The sequence below is a fragment of the Pristiophorus japonicus genome, chromosome 2 (assembly GCF_044704955.1).
Source record: "Pristiophorus japonicus isolate sPriJap1 chromosome 2, sPriJap1.hap1, whole genome shotgun sequence".
NCBI classification, from domain to species: Eukaryota; Metazoa; Chordata; class Chondrichthyes; family Pristiophoridae; genus Pristiophorus; species Pristiophorus japonicus.
In genome coordinates this window covers 331,375,405-331,387,525 of record NC_091978.1, presented here as the reverse complement: position 1 = coordinate 331,387,525, position 12,121 = coordinate 331,375,405, and positions in this window count along the sequence as shown.

Below are 12,121 nucleotides of genomic sequence, written 5' to 3'. Positions count from 1 at the left end.
CAGCATGGAAAGAGGACATTTCAGCCCATCGTGTCTGCTCCGATGTACATCAAAGCATTTAGGACATAATCCAAATGTTAAAAAGAGACAAATTAGTGGTGCATTTCAAGGAAAATCTGAGGGCACGCACTTTGGGAAATTCTACATTAAGAATTTTAAGCATTTTTGTACTTCACAATTAATAGATTTTTAATCTTTTAAAAGACGACACTTAGATTTTCAACAGACCAACCAGATCATCGCTTACCAAACATTTCCTCAATTGTCACTTTCTCCAACACCCAACCGTAACCCCCAAACCCAACCGCCCCCTCCCCTGCCCCCGCCAAACCCCCCCTCCCCACCACTCCCTGTTCATAAAAGCACTGTATCTCGACTGGATCCAGTTCACAGTAACTCCACACCCCATGCAACTCGCAACTTTTCACAGAAACAGTTTATTTTCCTCCAACTCTTCCTCCGGTCCCTCAATTCAACCTGGTACTTGTGTCCCCCTCCAACCATCAGTTCCACTTGGTAGTCTTCTCTTATTCCAACCCACTCTTCAAATTCAAGATGGCACTCTGCCTGCTAGCCTCCTGAGTTCATGGCAGCAAACTACACCCTTCCTGTCAGTTAATGCTACCATATAATTTCATTGAGCTGCAGTATGCAGACGACGCCTGCATCTGCGCACATTCTGAGGCTGAACTCCAGGATATAGTCAATGTATTCACTGAGGCATATGAAAGCATGGGCCTTACGCATGGGCTTTGTCTATAAGACAAAGGTCCTCCACCAGCCTGTCCCCACCGCACAGCACTGCCCTCTAATCATCAAGATTCACGGCACGGCCCTCGACAACGTGGACCATTTCCCATATCTCAGGAGCCTCTTATCGACAAAGGCAGAGATTGATGCGGAGATTCAACATCGCCTCCAGTGTACCAGTGCAGCCTTCGGCTGTCTGAGGAAAAGAGTGTTTGAAGACCAGACCCTCAAATCTATCACCAAGCTCATGGTCTACAGGGCTGCAGTAATACCCGCCCTCCTGTATGGATCTGAGGCATGGACAACGTATAGAAGGCACCTCAAGTCGTTGGAGATATATCACCAACGATGTCTTCGCAAGATCCTGCAAATCTCCCGAGAGGACAGGCGCACCAACATCAGTATCCTTGTCCAGGCCAACAACCCCAGTATTGAAGCACTGGCCACACTCAATCAGCTTCACTGGGCAGACCACATAGTTCGCATGCCAGATACAAGACTCTCTAAGCAAATGCTTTATGTGGAGCTCATTCATGGTAAATGAGCCAAAGGTGGGCAGCGGAAACGTTATAAGGACACCGTCAAAGCCTCCCCGGTAAAGTGCGACATCACCACTGACACCTGGGAGACCCTGGCCGAAGATCGCCCGAGGTGGAGAAAGTGAATCCAGGAGGGCGTTGAGCTCTTCGAGTCTGAACACAAAGAGCATGAAGAGGTCAAGCGCAGGCAGCGGAAGGAGCATGCGGCAAACCAGCCCCACCCCCCACTTCCCTCGACGAATGTCTGTCCCACCTGTAACAGGGTCTGTGGCTCTCGTATCGAACTGTTCAGCTATCAAAGAACTCACTTTGGGAGTGGAAGTAAGTCTTCCTCGATTCCGAGGGACTGCCTATGATAATTTCATCCTCCACCCCACAAACTCCCTCGCAACTTCTCTGCTCAGTCCCCAACAGCACCATTTCCAACTTCTGCCACCTCTTTCTACATTTCATTGGCATCTTTTTACCTCTTTCCTCTGTTGCCAGTTACTTCCTTTTCCTTCATTGTCACATATTCAACCTTTTTCCTTTTTTTCTTTGATTGCCGTCCATTTTACCCAGTCCCAGTCAAGTTCCTGACCCCAGCTACTAATCTAGTCACTCTTTCCTCTCCAAGTCACCGGTCACACTAATAGCAGAGATTGCTGAATAACATAAGCAGGAACTCTGTTCTCTAAAGAGTTCCATCAACACTACAGAGAGATCTGGCATCCTGACCCTAGCACTTGCAGCTGTGTGGACAGCACAGAGTGACCCGGTCCAGTATGTCAGCATCCAGACTTGGGTAGAAGCCACACCAGGGAAAGCAGGGCCTGCTCTGTGCTAATTTATATCAGCAAATGTTGGCACACAAACTGGGCCTGCACACTGATGACTGTCAACACAAGATATTGATGGTTTACATGCATGCAGAGGGGGAAGATTTCCTGTTTCCTGTGTTTTTAAGATTTTGCTACAAATAGTGAACAAAGGAAATCTTCCTGCAGAATTTGTTACTACCTTGAGGTTTGACTGTGCAAAGGGATGTTGAATGACATACATCTCAGTTAGCAATTTAAATTAAACTAGTTATGCCAACCAAGGATTTACTTCCATGCAAGTAATTTAGTTAATACAAATGCAGATAACATGCACAATGACACTACTTTCCAACAGATTACACGTGCATATCAAAATGTTCTATTTTAAATTGAACATTAAAACATGTGTATGAGATGAATGAAATTAGGACTACTGCAGCTGACATGATAAGAACTGCATTACTCTTTTATAATTAGTTAGTGGAGCAGTCTGTCAGCGACACGGTGAACAAGGATTGGTGCGTTTCTTCTCTAAATCAGGCAGCTGTGTGCCAGTGATTGTTGCACCAAATTTTGACATGAATTATTTGCATTCCAAAGCAGCTGGTGTGGTCAATATCATATTTTTCACCAGGCTGGGAAATCATCAAGATGATTTTCTCTGAAATGGAAAATTCATATTCGACAAACATGAAAATTCATAGGATTGAGAGATGCTGGCTTGCCATTACTCACATTCAAAATGCATCTGTTTCTCTTGGCTTTTGGCTGAGTATATTTTGAACAAAAGAGGTATTTGCCTGCATTCTTTATATTAATTGCAAGCAGTCTCAGGCTGTGAGGCCAAGTAGAACATTGCACTAATTTGCTACATGCAGCTGATTGACTTTACCATACTGAGAAGTTCACACTGCTTCTTCTTTCCCAGTTTCAGTTCTAAGTCGGAAACATTGATCGGAAAGCTGAGCGTGCTTTGTTCTGGAGAGATCCTACAGCTTCGCCAAGAACTGTACTGGATCAAAGTTCCTTGGAGACCATACTGGGCATGGCTGCTGGGCTACAAATTCTTTGCTGTGCCTCGGTGTGCAGACCTTCTGGCTTGTTATTTTTACTCAAATTGCATTAATTAACACACATGCCAACTTTAGAAACTGGTAAAAGCTGACCAACAAGTTTCAAAAAAAAGCAGATGCAGTCCCCAAATGGCTGACAACTCAAAATGGCCTCAGGTATAATCCTACAACTTGTGAAAAATAAGTAGTGCCATGGGCTTTATAATGTAAGCGGTAGATACATCCAACCAACATTCCTCCACTTATTGGGGCCAAGTTTCGGCCTGAGTTGCTCCTGTTTTTTTGGAGCAACTGGTTTAGAATGGAGTATCTTAGAAATTGCAATTCTCGGCATTTAGCTTGCTCCAGTTCTAGTTAGTTAGAACAGTTTCAGTTTAAAACAGATTTTTTTTTTCAAAAAGGGGGCGTGTCAGGCCACTTACGCTCGTTTTGAAAGTTTAGGCGGTGAAAACTTACTCCAAACTAACTTAGAATGGAGTAAGTGTAGATTTTTGTACGCTCAGGAAAACCTTGTCTACACTTAGAAAATCAGGCGTAGGTTACAAATTAAGCATAGGGAATGGGGGGGCGGGGTTTAAAAGGGAAGTTTATCAACATTAAACACTTCAGTTTTACAAATAAAGAGCCATCATCAATAATAAATGCTAAATACATCAATAAATCAACCAATAAATCAATATAAAAAAAATAAAAAACAATTAAAAAATCAATAAATAAAACATTTTCTACTTACCGACTGCAGCATCGGGAGTCCTCCAACAGCATGCTGGGGAGGGGAGGGGAGGGGAGGGGAGGGGAGGGAGGGAGAGGGGAGCGGAGGTCGGGTCGCCAGGGGATGGGGGGTGGGGGGGGAGCGGAGGTCGGGTCGCCGGGGCGGGGGAGCGGAGGTCAGGTCGCCGTGGGGGGGGGGGGGGGTGGGGTTGGGGGAGCGGAGATCGGGTCGCCGCGGCGGGGGTCGGGTCAGGTCAGGTCCAGTCCAGGGAGTGGGAGTCAAGTCGGGTCCGGTCGGGGGGGGGAGGCGAGCCTTATCCACGCAGCCCCAGTGAGGCCATTCGGCCAGGGCTAGGGGCTGCGTGCTTCGGGCCCCTCCAACAGTTTTGGGCGCCTGGAGCTACTGCACATGCGCGCCCACTGTAGTGTGCATGTGCAGAGGTCCCAGCACTGTTTTCAGCGCAAGGACCTGGCTCCGCCCCCCACAGCTCGTGCTGCGCCACGCCCAGCTCCAGAGGACCTGCAGGGAGCCGGAGAATAGGTGAGTTTTTTTTAGGCGCACTTTGTGGCGCGAAAAACGGGCGTTCAGGTCCAGGCTGTGCCGTTTTAGGCACGGCCCAAAACTTGGGCCCAAAGAAACAAAACAGAAGTACTTGACAGCCTGAAAGAGAAAATCCAAATACTGGAAGCACAAAATTGGTTACTCATTTCTGGAGGAGCCGGAGGCACGCTTGCTAGAAGAGTTAGATTCTTGGCTTTAAAAATTATTTCTGGGTACATTTTCAGCACTGTAAAAATGAACAGTTTTGGTCTCCTTATTTAAGGGGGGATATATTTGCATTGGAGGCAATTCAGAGAAGGTTCACTAGCTTGATTCCTGAGATGAAGGGGTTGTCTTATGAAGAAAGGTTGAGCTTATACTCATTGGAGTCTAGAAGAATGAGAGGTGATCTTATTGAAACATATAATATTGTGAGGGGGCTTGACAGGGTAGATGCACAGATGATGTTTCCCTTCGTGGGGGAATCTAGAACTAGGGGGCATCGTTTCAGAAGAAGGGGTCGCCCATTTAGGAGGAGGAATTTCTTCTCTGAGGATTGTAAATCTGTGGAATTCTCTGTCCCAGAGAGCTGTGGAAGCTTGGTCATTGAATGTATTTAAAGTGGAGATGGACAGATTTTTGAACAACAAGGGAGTCAAGGGTTATGGGGAGTGGGCAGGGAAGTGGAGTTGAGGCCAAGATCAGATCAGCCATGATGTTATTGAATGGCAGAGCAGGCTTGAGGGGCCAAATGGCCTACTCATGCTCTTAGTTCTTATGTTCTTATGTAAAAACAACAATGCCCTGAATTCGAGGCTCCTACGGGCATGTACGAGGTGCACACGCACCCGTAGGGGCTCCACAAGTTCCAGGTTTAAGCATGCGAAGTACATCGCCTAAACCCAGAACTTGTGATCTGTCAACAATCCTCTTGATAGATCACAAGTAAAGGGCCTCTGCGGTTGGGGAGTTGGGCTATTTGGCTAACTCCTGTCCAGCGAATGCCCTTGAAATTCATACGACTGATAAAAGCAGGCGTAAAGCCTGCTTCTATCAGCGTAAGACTTTTAAAAAAAAATGGATAAATAAATTTATTACAACAGTTTAAAATCCTGTTAAATAAGGTAAGCTTATTTTTAGACCCTTTAAAATATGTAAATTTATTTTTCAAAAAATTAAATTTTTGTTTTAAACAATTAATTAAATTCCATTTTGATTAATTTTAAATATGTGATGTTTTAAATATATATATTTTAAGTGTTTGTGTGTTTTTGGGGGTATTCCCATTCATGCTTATGATGATTCTATACATACGGAAGTCATCACGTATGAATGGGAACCCCTCTACTTTGATTGGTTGGGCCGGTCCATGTGATCCCAGGGATGAGTGCGAAGCGTATACATTCATGGGATACATGGGCCTCCATGCAGGCCATCGCATAGAGGCCCATGACCACAAGTCTCCGAACCTCCTGGACCAGCAGGTACAGTCGTAGAAACGTTTCAGGTCGGAGGCATCCGACCGCAATTTCTGGGCTATTATATTTGGATTTTCAACAAACCAACCAGATATCAGTTCTCCAAAAGTCAATAGTCTTATCTCCCACATCCAACAACCAACAACCAACTACCCCCCTTTCTCTCGTTGAGAGATGCACTTTACCCACTCCAGACCAAGTTCACAGAGACACTGTACCCTATTCAACTCCCGTCCCCGTCCCCACCCCCACCTTTTAACTGAAACATTCTCTCCTCCTCCAACCATCCCAATTCATACTGCTGCTCTTCTTCTCCAACCCAATTCAAGCTGGTACTCGTCTTCCAACAAACCCCGTTACCTGAAGCTGTCTGTCATTATTCTCGCTCTCCTGCCCACCTCATTAAATGGCACAATTATTTCTCCCACCTATATTCATGCTGGTACTCTTTAACCCCATAATCCAAGCTAAGAATTTCTTCCACCATAGTTCAAGCATGCACCCCGCCGTTTCCCCACTTCATACCAGACATCCCCCCTCCCCGGTCTTGCTCAGTTAATGCTAATGCTCTCCTATCTGCTTCACCCCAAAGCGCTACTCCCAACTTATCCCTCCTCCTCAAAACTTCACATCCAGCTTCTACCCACTCCCTCTTCCCATCATTACCACCCATTCTTCCTGCTCTCATGGAGAATTCCGAACCACAGGTTTGCTAGTGCAGCAACTCAAATCCCTTTCATCATCAGAAAGACTCAGAAGAGGCACTGCTGGGAGAAGAGCCTGGTTTATGCTGTTAATTGGTCATCAAATGCTGACATGCAGACAAGGACTCCAGAATACTGATTGGCAGCGTGAAACACTGATAAATTGGCATGTAACCACACTTGTATGTGGAAATACAAGTGGACTTCTCATGTCAAAAGATTTGTGTTCTACTTTGTCATGTGTCAATAGTTTAACAGGCCATTATTAAAGCCATTATTGAGCTAGGAAAGAGGTTAAAAAGCAAGACTTCAAAAGGTAGTCAACTCTGGATTACTCCCGGTGCCACACGCGAGTGAATATAAAAGTAGAAGGATAGAGCAGATGAATGCATGGCTGGAGAGATGGTGCAGGAGGGAGGGCTTCAGATTCCTGAGGCATTGGGGCTGGTTCTTGGGGAGGTGGGACCTGTACAGGCGGGACGGGACCAATGTCCTCGTGGGGAGGTTTGCTAGTGTTGTTGGGGAGGGTTTAAACTAATTTGGGAGGGGGATGGGAACCAGGATGTAGCATTAGAAAGGAAAAGCAAAGGGCACAAAAGATTGGGAGAGACGGATAGCACTAAAGCAAGAAATAGTAAGATATTAAGTGGGATCAGACTATGAGAGAACACAGGATGGTCCAAGATAGATTTACAGTGTATGTATGTGAACGCACGAAGCATAGTAAACAAGACTGGTGTGTTGAAGGTGCAAATAGTCACATGGGAATATGATGTCATGGCAATAATGGAGACCTGGCTCAAAAAAGGGCAGGATGGGGTATTAAATATTCCTGGATATAGGGCATTCAGGAATAATAGGATAGGAAAGATAGGAGATGGTGTGGCAGCATTGATTAAGGAGAATGTCACACTGCTGGAGAGAGAGGATGTCCTGGAGGGGTCAAGGACAGAATAGCAAGAGTTAAGAAATAATAGAGGTGCCATTACAGTACTGGGTGTAATCTATAGGCCACCAAACTAGTGGGAAAAATATAGAGGAGCAAATTTACAGAGAAATTACAAAGAGATGCAAGAACTTTCGAGTAGAGATAATGGGGAACTTCAACTATCCTTATATAGGATTCCATTTTTCCTAATTATCTGCGCCGTTTTTTTGGCGTGCACCATTTTCTTGGGAGTAAATTGCAATCTCAAAGATTCCCCAAAGTTTTTGCTCTAGCATAATTCATTTAGGTAGGAATTTTTTAGGCTACAATTTTTTTTACCTCACTGGGGGCGTAACCTGCCACCCATGCCAATTCTGGCCATTTAAGCAAGTTTGGCCAGCTCCGATTTACTCCAACTTTTCTTAAGACGGTATATGTGACCGCTCTGGAAAAACCTTCTGGGCAGTTAACAAAATCAGCGCAGATAAGAGAATCAGTGCAGCAGATGCAGTTCCACGGCCAGGACAGCAGCAGCAGCAGAGAGGGTGAGAGAGGGGGAAGAGGAGAGAGGGGAGGTGTGGGGAGGGAATGGGAGAATGGGCGTAACTCTTCAAATACACCAAAAAATAGCATTGGGGAAAATTGAGTCCATAGCCTGGGATAATCATAGTGTAAAGGGCAGAGAAGGGGAAGAACTTCTGAAGTGTGTTTAGGAGAACTTTCTTGATCAGTATGGTTCCGGCCCAATGAGGAAGGAGTCATTGCTGGTTCTGGTTCTGGGGAATGAGGTGGGTCAAGTGGAGCAAGTGGCAGTAGATGAACATTTAGGGAACAGTGATCATAGTATCATAAGGTTTAGATTAGCGATGGAAAAGGACAGGGAGCAATCTAGAGTAAAAATACATAATTGGAGTAAGGCAAATTTCAGTGGGATGAGAACGGATCTGACCCGGGTAAATTGGAATCAAAGATTGGCAGGCAAAACTGTAGTGGATCAATGGGCTGTCTTTAAAAGGAAATAGTTCAGGTACAGTCGAGGTACATTCCCACTAGGGGGAAAGGTAGGGCAGCTAAAGTCAGAGCTCCCTGGGCAACTAAAGAAATAGAGAGTAAGATGAAGCAGAAAAAAAGCACATATAACATGTCAGGTTGAGAATACATCTGAGAATCATGCTAAATATAAAAAGTTCAGAGGAGAAGTGAAAAAGAAAATAAGAGCGGCAAAGAGAGGGTATGAGAATAGAATGGCATCCAACATAAAATGAATCCAAAATGCTTCTATAGACATATAAATAGTAAACGGGTAATAAGAGGAGGGATGGGGCCGATTAGGGACCAAAAAGGAAACCTACGCATAAGAACATAAGAAATAGGATCAGGAGTAGGCCATACGGCCCCTCGTGCCTGCTGTGTCATTCAATAAGATCATGGCTGATCTGATCATGGACTCAGCTCCACTTCCCCGCCCGCTCCCTGTTGTGTCCATAATAAAGTAATGTAACTGAGTACTGCAGACCTAAGTGTGACCTTAGTTCCTTTATTTTAACTCGAGTGCCGGTACAGCATGGAAGGCCTGCTTATATACAGTGCTCCCAAGGGATGGGAGTATAATACTGGTTACATAGGGTTGCATACATAACATCACTCCCTCCCAAAGTCAATAGTACACTTATTTACAGGGAGACACGATCCGGGGCCTTTCGCTCCCTAGTCGATCGTCTCGGTACAAATGCAGGTGTAGGTGAATTGGTTGGTTCTTTGCTGGGCTGCTGTGCAGCTGGCCTTGCTGGGGATGGTGAGTTCAGCTTCGTGGTCAACCGTGATGTCGGTTGCCACTTGTAGGTGTGTCGGAGGGTCGAAGTTGGTGGTGTCCTCTTCGGGTTGCTCGTGGCTGTCTGTGAATCGCAGTTTGGTTTGGTCCAAATGCTTTCTGCAAGTTAGTCCATTTGCGAGTTTGACCTGAAACACCCTTCTCCCTTCTTTGGCTATAACAGTGCCAGCTAGCCATTTGGGACCATGTCCATAGTTGAGTACAAATACAGGGTCATTGACTTCAATATCGCGTGACAAATTTGCACGATCATGGTACATGCTTTATTGATGCCGCCTGTCCTCGACATGGAGATCAGGATGGACAAGAGAGAGCCTTGTTTTGAGTGCCCTTTTCATGAGCAGCTTGGCTGGGGGAGCCCCGGTGAGCAAATGGAGTCTGGTGTGGTAGCTGAGCAGGACTCGGGACAGGTAGGTCTGCAAAGAACCTTCCATCACACATTTCAAGCTTTGCTTGATGGTTTGGACTGCCCATTCTGCCTGGCCGTTGGATGCGGGCTTGAACGGGGCAGATGTGACGTGCTTGATCCCATTGCGGGTCATGAATTCCTTGAATTCAGCACTGGTGAAGCACAGACCATTGTCGCTGACAAGGACATCAGGCAGGCCGTGTGTGGCAAACATGGCTAGTAAGCTTTTGATGGTGGCAGTGGACGTGCTTACAGACATTATTACACACTCAATCCATTTTGAATAAGCATCCACTTCAACCAAAAACATTTTGCCTAGAAACGGCCCAGCAAAGTCAACGTGGATCCTAGACCACGGTTTGGAGGGCCATGACCACAAACGTAACGATACCTCCCTGGGTGCATTGCTCAGTTGAGAGCAAGTGTTGCATTGGCACATGCATGACTCCAAATCTGAGTTAATGCCGGGCCACCACTGGAATCTGGCTATAGCTTACTATGCCTGGGTGGTTACTGTGTATGTTGCGTATGAACGTTTCCCTGGCTTTCTTGGGCAAAACCACGCGATTACCCCACAAAAGACAGTCTGCCTGTATGGACATTTTGTCTTTGCACCACTGGAACGGCTTGATCTCTTCATGCATCTCCGCTGGGACACTGGACCAGCTCCCAGGCAGGACACAGTTTTTTGTTTTGTTTTTTTAACAGGGGACAGTAAAGGATCCTGGCTGGTCCAGGTCCTGATCTGGCAGGCCGTAACGCGTGACTTTTCGTTTTCAAATGCATCCATCACCAAGAGCAAGTCTGCAGGCTGTACTATTTCCACCCCGGTGTTGGCAATGGTAGCCGACTGAGAGCATCAGCGCAGTTCTCTGTACCTGGTCTGTGGCGGATTACATAGTTATATGCAGACAGCGTGAGCGCCCATCTTTGGATGCGAGCAGAGGCATTGGTATTGATACCTTTGTTCTCTGAGAATAGCGATATGAGCGGCTTACGGTCAGTTTCTAACTCGAACTTAAGCCCAAACAGATACTGATGCATTTTTTTTACCCCGTAAGCGCATGCCAGAGCTTCTTTTTCAATCATGCTGTAGGCCCTTTCGGCCTTGGACAAACTCCTGGATGCATAAGCAATCGGTTGCAATGTTCCCGATTCGTTTGCTTGTTGCAACACACACCTGACCCCGTACGAAGACGGATCGTAAGCTAGTACTAAACGTTTACATGGGTCATACAGAACAAGCAGTCTGTTGGAACACAACAGATTTCTGGCTTTCTCAAAAGCAGCCTCTTGTGATTTCCCTCATACCCAGTCATCTCCCTTGTGTAGCAACTCATGTAGGGGTTCTAGCAAGGTGCTTAACCCAGATAGGAAATTACCAAAATAATTGAGGAGTCCCAGGAACGACTGCAGCTCCGTCACATTCTGTGATCATGGTGCGTTCTTGATGGCCTCCGTCTTGGCATCGGTGGGTCTGATGCCATCTGCCGCGATTCTTTTCCCTAAGAACTCGACCTCTGGCACCAGGAAAACACACTTTGAGCGTTTCAACTTGAGTCCCACACGATCTAGCCGACTTAGAACCTCTTCCAGGTTCTTCAAGTGTTCGATGGTGTCCTGATTTGTGATCAATATGTTGTCCTGAAAAACCACGGTGCGTGGAACCGACTTTAGCAGGCTCTCCATGTTCCTTTGAAAAATAGCTGCGGCTGATCGAATCCCAAACAGGCATCTATTGTAGATGAACAGACCGTGGTGCGTGTTGATGCAGGTGAGGCCTTTCGAAGATTCCGCCAGCTCCTGCGTCATGTAGGCAGAGGTCAGGTCCAACTTGGTGAACGTCTTTCCTCCTGCCAGCGTCGCAAATAGGTCGTCTGCCTTGGGTAGCAGGTACTGGTCCTGCAGCGAAAAACGGTTAATCGTTATTTCATAGTTCCCACAAATTCTGACTGTGCCATCACCCTCGAGGACTGGAACAATCGGACTGGCCCCACTCGTTGAACTCAACCGGCGCGATGATGCCCTCTCATTGCAGCCTGTCCAGCTCGATCTCCACTTTCTCTTGCATCATATATGGCACCGCCCGTGCCTTGTGGTGGATGGGTCGTGTATCGGAAACTAAATGGATCTGCACCTTCGTCTCCAAGAAACTTCCGATGCCTGGTTCAAATAATTACGGAAACTTGCTCAGAACCTGGGCACATGAGGCGATGTCGACGGACGAAAGCGCTCGGATGTTGTCCCAGTTCCAGCGGATTTTCCCCAGCCAGCTTCTGCCGAACAGTGTGCGGTCATCTCCCAGTACAATCCATAGTGGGAGTTCGTGCACTGCTCCATCATAGGAGACTTTTACT